Source organism: Petromyzon marinus, chromosome 72 (genome assembly GCF_048934315.1).
Source record: "Petromyzon marinus isolate PM22_M1 ecotype Great Lakes invasive population chromosome 72, UKy_Petmar_22M1.pri1.0, whole genome shotgun sequence".
In the NCBI taxonomy this organism is placed as follows: domain Eukaryota; kingdom Metazoa; phylum Chordata; class Hyperoartia; order Petromyzontiformes; family Petromyzontidae; genus Petromyzon; species Petromyzon marinus.
In genome coordinates this window covers 6,892,869-6,900,528 of record NC_133738.1, presented here as the reverse complement: position 1 = coordinate 6,900,528, position 7,660 = coordinate 6,892,869, and positions in this window count along the sequence as shown.

Below are 7,660 nucleotides of genomic sequence, written 5' to 3'. Positions count from 1 at the left end.
CAGGCAATTAGATGGACGTCTTAGGTTTCTTTGGATTGACGGTGGGGTTTATGATTTAGCTAAAGCACAGATTTGCCAATAAGGGTTTTATGGATTAACAGGGCCAAATGTAGATTACATTAGTGGGTGCTCTATGGTACATCCAATACAAATCGAAGATCAGAATAATGAATGGGGTTTAGTATGTTAAGTGTTAGATTAGTATCTGATTTATATGCAGCATCACAGAAGCCACCGCACCTTGTGGAACGCCATTTGTTATTTTAAAATTTGTGGATGAGATGTTAACAGGATGTACCTTTTTGATAATGGTCTGAGATGTATCTCTGAAACCGTTTTATCGTATTGTCGGGCAATTCTAGTTGAGTGAGTGTGAGTGAAATATCATGGTCAAGAGTTTCAAAAGGCTTTTAACGATGCAAGGAATAGGCCATAATAGCTGTGGTGGCGCAGTAATCCTCATGGAAACCAGACTGTTTACTGTGCGGGAGATTGTGAGTTTTAGGTATCCGTCTATTCGTGATTAAAGTAAAAAAAATGTTGAGTAACTCTTCAAAGAATATAGATTGGTCTAAAATTATTCTTACAATGTCTGCCCTAACAAAACTGCCCACACCCAGTGAAGCAGTAGCTGTGCAGGGTGCAATGGTCACATTCTAAAGGCGTTCGTAAACCTTATCGCATGCAGTTCCGTATTCTTAGTCTCGCAAACAGCCTATTATCTCTGAAGTATAATAAAGCATTTCCCCACTTTTCAAAGATTGCACGTTATTGGTGCCGAATAACCTATTTTTTGCATAAAAAATGCAACTGGCTGTTTCTAAAAACGTTCACGTAACATCCGACTTTTTCACATATCCACCAATGATTCAAGTCCCTAGTGAGTCAGACACGTGACGGTATACCATAAACATTTCAATAAAAATCCTCATTCTGTACCAACTTTGCGTTGCCATTCCAATCCTTAAGCGGAGAAGTAATTCCTCAAATCCTTACCCATACCACATGACCGTTCTATTTCTAGATCTTGAGGCGTGGTCAAATAACCCCCACAACCCGCACAGCGTGCAGCGGCCCTCATCCCGCAGTGGATTAACAAAAGGGCTGTACACGGACAGCGTATTGCATTGTAGTTAGGATATGGGATCAATAATTCAAGTACGTATGTTGAACTTGTTTCGCACCGTACATAGACAACTGTCCAAATCGGTACGAACTGTGTTCTGTGAAAAAAACACACAACTTGACATAAGTTAAGTTGCGTCGACACCCGAGCAATCATTTGCGTGCAACTTGGCAACTTGAATGTATGCAACTAAATCACTTCTACATGGACGTCTCTGCAACAGGTTGCTCACAGTGTAACGAGACTACTTTCAAGCATCGATCGCCTTAGCGAATCATTACAACGTATCGCATCATCGTGCGCTGCACAGAACTGAATTGTGATAAACAGTTACAATCCAGATGCTGGTGAGGAGTCGTGGTAACCAGAACAGGAGGCAGACATTTTAGTTACTGAGACTTCTTTTGTTGTGCAACTACTTGCACAGATTTTGCCAAAGCAGCTGCAGGTGACTAATTCTCACGATTTCGAGTGATTTGGTTGCGCAACTCATCAAGAAAATGTGAGACAATCAGTTTTGACGTTATCCGAATTCAATCATTCAATCCGTGTCCATAATCATCAGCATCGTCCTTACCACTGACACATGTAGGATCAGTTGCACGTTACCTTGAGAGTACAATGCCACAGTAGAAGCAGGAAATGCCGATTTGTCGTTAATTTAAGCGCCACAGCCGGTGGTGGTGTACCTCGACACATCTGTCACTTCTGCTGCTCAAAGGATACAAACTTAACCCATGATTCATAAACGCATTTAACAATAACCCTGGAATATGCTCACACAGAGCAGAATGGGGAAGATAAGGAGGTGTACATTTCGATTTAAAGCTTTCGTGACTGCAGGAATTCATATTATTGGTTCTTTCGGTAAAGGCACGTAGATGGGGAAAAAATAATAAAACTCTAAAATTCTCATGACGTTTCGATTGCAACACAACAATAATCATCAGTTGTGAAAACCAGAGCAAGAAGCGTCGTGAGAATTGTATTGTATTATTTTATTTTATTATTTCCCTTCTACGTGACTTTACCGAAAGAACCAAGAATATAAGGAGGCGTGTCAAGAGAGAAACACTCCACATAATCAAGGGCCTCTCCATGGACATGGATAGTCGGGGGGTGGTTGGCTGATCCAATGGCGGTTGGTGGACGACCTTGGCTTTGGTGATGTTCAAGGGAGACAAAGGCGGCCACGCGTGGTACTGCCCACCCACCTCCACTCCTTGTGTCCCGTGCCGGCCTTCATAGGCGCTACTCGCTAACAGCACTTGCCTCAGCAAAAGTCTGCTAAGCCTGTACGGGGGTATTTGTGAATACCTCTACAGTCTTGTCATCTCCTACAGCTCCGAGATTACGCAGCCATCGCTGCAATCATATTTATTCAGCTGGGAAGAGTAAGATGGAGTTCATTCGCAAATCAGTGGGGTATCTCTCAATGGACCACCCTGTATTTGGGTGCTTTTTGAAGGTTGTGGTTTATATGTTAAAGGTGGTTACAGGTGTTTGTGGTCATTGTAGGAATGAACTCCTTGTTACAATGTCGCTTTTTATTAAATGGTATATGGACAGCTACACGAGGAGGTTATTTTGTTTTAGCCAAATGAGAGTAAGTGGATGTGTGATATGGTGGGTAATTGAATCAGTGAGTGGATGAGTGTAAAGTGACACAATGTGAGATGCTGCATGAGTGAGTGAGATGGTGAGTGAATGAGTGATATGGTCGGTGAGTGAATCGATGGGTGTGTGAGATGGTGGGTGAGTAGGATGGTGGGTGAGTGAATGAGTGAGATGATGTATGAGTGAAGGAATGAGTCGGTGAATGAGTGAGACATGCTGTGGTGAGTTTAGGGCGAGGTAAGTGAGGTGAGTTAGCATGAGGTATGTTCAGATAAGATGACGTGAATTGAGATGACGTGAATTGAGGTGAGATGAGGTGTATGAGGATGAGATGAGTTGACATGTTAGTTGAGATGGACTTTGACCAGCCACTCGTGGCGCTCACACGTCAGCACTTTTCATACCCAAAGAACCAAAGAACAGTGCAGTACTTTATGATCACAAACACGACAAGTGCACGCATTACACCAGTGACCACGTGACCACGGGACTCCGGGAGGAGACCACGGACGACTGCCGGGCAGGCGGCTCCGAGACCTCAGACTGCAGCTGCGCCAAGCCGTTCAACGTGCGGTCGGAGGTGCCGGCCAAGTACAAACACCGTCTTTTTGAGTGCACACTTCCAGAGCGCAGTTGTCAGTGCAGAACAAGACACCCCCTGCTGGGTGCTGGGAATCCTTGAGGCTGCAAACGACTTCACTGCAGATTTGTGTATCCCGGGTTCATGCTGCCTCAAGGCCGTAGCCGTGGAGTCAACATTGGGGGGGGGACCAAATCTTCCAGGGGGGTCTGGGGGTCTCCCCCCAGAAAAAAAATCTATATTTGAAAACGAATTTTCTGCCTAAAATAAATTTTAAAAAATTCACTAACACAAAGGATGGGCTTTTTATTCATTTTTTACAATAATGTCTAATAGTGTATTGTATTACATTGCTCTGTTTTTTTCTTTTTTTTAAACCTTAAATTGTTTCATTGTATGTAATGGCAGAGATTAGGGATTAATAAAGTACAACCATAACCACAATCATATAAACATAAATCTATTTAATAGCAATATATTGGGGGGGGGGGCATTTTGAGCATATTTGAATATTGTATGTGTCCCCCCCCCCCAATATAAATTATAATTAGGGCCTTGTGCTGCCTCCTCCCTTCACACAAGAGTGGAGGAGCGTGCGTGAGGGTTTGTACGAACGATCGCCGTGCTCTCTGTAAGTTTTATTATCACGGTGCTCTGCTGTTGTCATTACAGGGGGTGGGGCGCTGCGTAGCGTCAATTACAGCACATTTACACCTCGTGTTGGCTTGTAATCACACGCAAACTTACACACGAGTTTTTAGAATCGTGTAAGCTACGTAACTACGTTATTCTGAATGCTTAAATATACATATTAAATCTTTAAGGTGCTTTTATAGCTTTAAATACTGGATTTATTTACGTCAATAATGCTAATACAGCATTTTTACCTATCACACCTACTTTTGATTCAAGGTCACACTTACAAACGAGTTTTGGGAATAACCTAAGCTATATGTTGCTATAAATGTTAACATTCGCAGCTTAAATAAAAAAATACGTTATTAAAATATTTACCTCAGAATGCTACAGAGTTAGCTGCGTTACATTCTTAACCACGCAACTCTACCTGGACAAGTTGTAACCTCACACCACTGTTCCCTCTACCTCATAGCACAGTAAATGTAATCAGCACAGTGACTTTACTTCACGTGCCTGTACGCAAGAAGTAAAACTTTTACCTCAGCCCGCGTCTCACCGCCTCGCTGCTTAGCAACATCACTGCCGCCAATCTCATGTTGGTTTCCCGCCAAAATCAGGGGTCAGAGGGCAGGTGGGCGGGGCCTGAGGAAGGGGGGGGCGTATCCTGCGTGCGTCAGCGTTGAGCTCTGATGACGCCACCTTTGGGTGTGGATGCAGGTGGCAGTGTCATGGACCGCCTCGCTCCTCGGGAACGCAACGTGAACGTTCGTTACGATCACAGATCGCGGACGGTCGTCAAACTTCTCTCAATGGAACAACCAAACACAGCCACGGATGATTTTTTCTCTCTCTCGTGCGCGTTTGTGTCAACAGGGGCCGCCCATAAATGACGTCACGCGATTTTGGACGATTTTTGACCACCCACCCCTCGAGTGAGAAGCTGGTGTAGTACCTAATGTGCAGTGTAAGTGTGTAGGTAAAGGTGTACTGCATGTTACATATAGCACTGTATACAGTGTGCAATGTAACATGAAAACATATGTAAGTTCGTGTGTATGAATTTAATGTGTAGTAGTACATGCATGTCAGGAGAGGTGATGGTAGCAGCAGGCTGCAAGGCCAGGCAATGCTGCATCGTAAAAGGTGATAACTACGGCAGTGAAACACAAAACATAACGATACTCGATGATATGAAAATAACAAAGTCAACTAATCAGAAGGTAAAATTATTAAAGGAATTATAATTATTTAAGATTGATTATAAGATAAGAGGTATCAGTAGCAGCAGCATAGTGCGCCAGCCAATTCCAACAGTTCAAGCAGCATGGTGACATTTGTAAACTTATTTATTGACTGGGGTACCGAGGCATGGCGAATGTGCGCCCACTTGCAAAGTGAATTAAATATATTTTTAAACCCACTCCTGTGTCTGTGTTCCTCTCTCTCTGACTCCACAATATTTGACCACGTTATTCCCTCCTATGTAAAACTGTCACCATTACACTCCCAACCATGGCTTATTGGCAACTGGCTCAGCAGACTTCGTGCAGACCCAGAATTATGCTCCCAGCAGCACTTCAGAAGATGGCCTTCTCCAGGCAAGGGGCAGGCTTCCACGTGGCGTCAGGCCGCATCTTCTGTGCGCTGAAAGAGGATAAAATGAATTCGCGACAGAATGAACGATGAATCATGTTAATGGCTTAGGCCCATATATGGAGTCATGGAACGTTGTTTCGTCCATATAAGGAAAACTGGAACGGGAAGCAGCAGATTTTTACCGATCAATGCTCGAGTTAACGAGAATCGGCTACAATACAAAGCTCGAACACTGTTTGATCTATGCTTGTACACACAGTTGCAGGCATTCAAAATATCACAGCTTAATCCATGCTTGATGCATGCTCTAACACATACACCACACGCGACCGCCTTTTTCTCCCTTGAACATCACCAAACCAAGGTTCTCCACCATCTCAGAGCAAGCTGGCAGCAGCAGCCATCTGCTCGATCCCTAATTTACCTCTTCCATACCTTACCTCATCTACCTCGCTCTCCTTCTCTCTTCCCCTTCTTCTTGCCGTCCACCACTATAATTTGTTTCAGTTTTTATTTTGGCGATGTCTTTTTTGTCGTTGGAGGCGCCGCTTCGATCCCTAATTGGAGGCGCCGCTTCCTCACCACGTCTCCTGCCTGCTCCCACCCCCATTGGGCGTCCTCACAGCAGCCTGGCTGCCAGCGGTTCCTCGCTCGGCCGCACCATCGTCGGCACCTCGTGGCTTCCTCTCCGCGTCCACTTGGTGGCCCGGCTGCTGGCTGCCGGGCCACGCCGGCGCCGTGCGAATTCCTCGCCATCCCACGTGGCCGGATGGGAGGTCGAGCTCCTTCACCCCGGGGGAGTCTTCACCATGTCAGCATGCCGGGCATGGAGGGAAGATTCGTGTCCATGACAAGCGAGCTGGGCTGAAGCTGCACTTTGTACCTCGTCGTGGGCCCGGCCGGAACTCTGCGGCTGCACTGCAAAGACGTTGTGGACTTTGTCGGCGGTGCGGTGGACTCGACTGCAGTGGGCCCCTTCTCCCTCCTGGCTCCAGCCCATCGCCCACCCCCTTTGTCTTCTCAATACAACGATCCCTCATTATTTTATCAGCCACCCAAGCTTTGTGTCACCCCCCAGCTATGACCAGGCCTATCGAAACCCCTACTTATCCATCCATCTTTTTTTACTGTCATCAAAAGTACACCACCACTTTACAATAACCCAATTCTTAATTTCATTCATCATGCTGTATACAATTATTTAATTGTTTTAAAACATCTTAGTAAATATGCTAAAAAAGGCTCATTAAGATCAGATAAGAACCGTGATTGGACCAGCCAAACATCCCCCGACAATGTCGATGGAGAGTCCCTTGCATCTGTGGAGTATTTCCCTCTGACAAAACTCCTTATTTTATCCATCCTGCTGTATGTGAGCGTATGCTGGCGTTATTGTTACATGCATTGATGAATCGTGGGTTAAGTTGGTCTACTTTTTGAGCAGGAGATGTACTGTAAGGAAGAAGTGATAGATGTGTCCAGGTACATTAGCATCAGCTGTGCCGCTTACATTAACTACAAATAGGCATTTCCTGGTTCTATCGTAGTAATGAATCCTCAAGATAACGTGTTACTGATCATACATTTTGCAGTGCTAAGGACAATGCTGATGATTATGGACACGGATTGAATGATATAATTTGGAAAATGATGAAACTGATTGTCTCACGTTTTTTAATCCAAGTCCACACCTTAGAGACAAGTTGCACAACCAAATCACTCGAATTCCTGTGACTTAGTCGCCTGCAGCTGCTTTGGCAAAATATGTGCGAGTCGTTGCACAACAAAAGACGTCTCAGTCACTAAATTGTCTGCCCCCTTTTCTGGTTACCACGACTCCTCACCAGCAACTGGATTGTAACTGTTTATCACAATTCAGTTCTGTGCAGCACACGATGATGCAATACGTTGCTATTATTCGCAAAGGAGATCAATGCTTGAAAGTAGTCTCGTTACACTGTGAGCAACCTGTTGCAGAGACGTCCACGTAGAAGCGATTCAGTTGCATATGTGGGGGCTACCGTCCCCCGCCATCACTGAATTGTCGGGGCCGCTGCCCACCGACTCCCCCGTTCCACTCACACCGCTACCCCCCGGCTGCT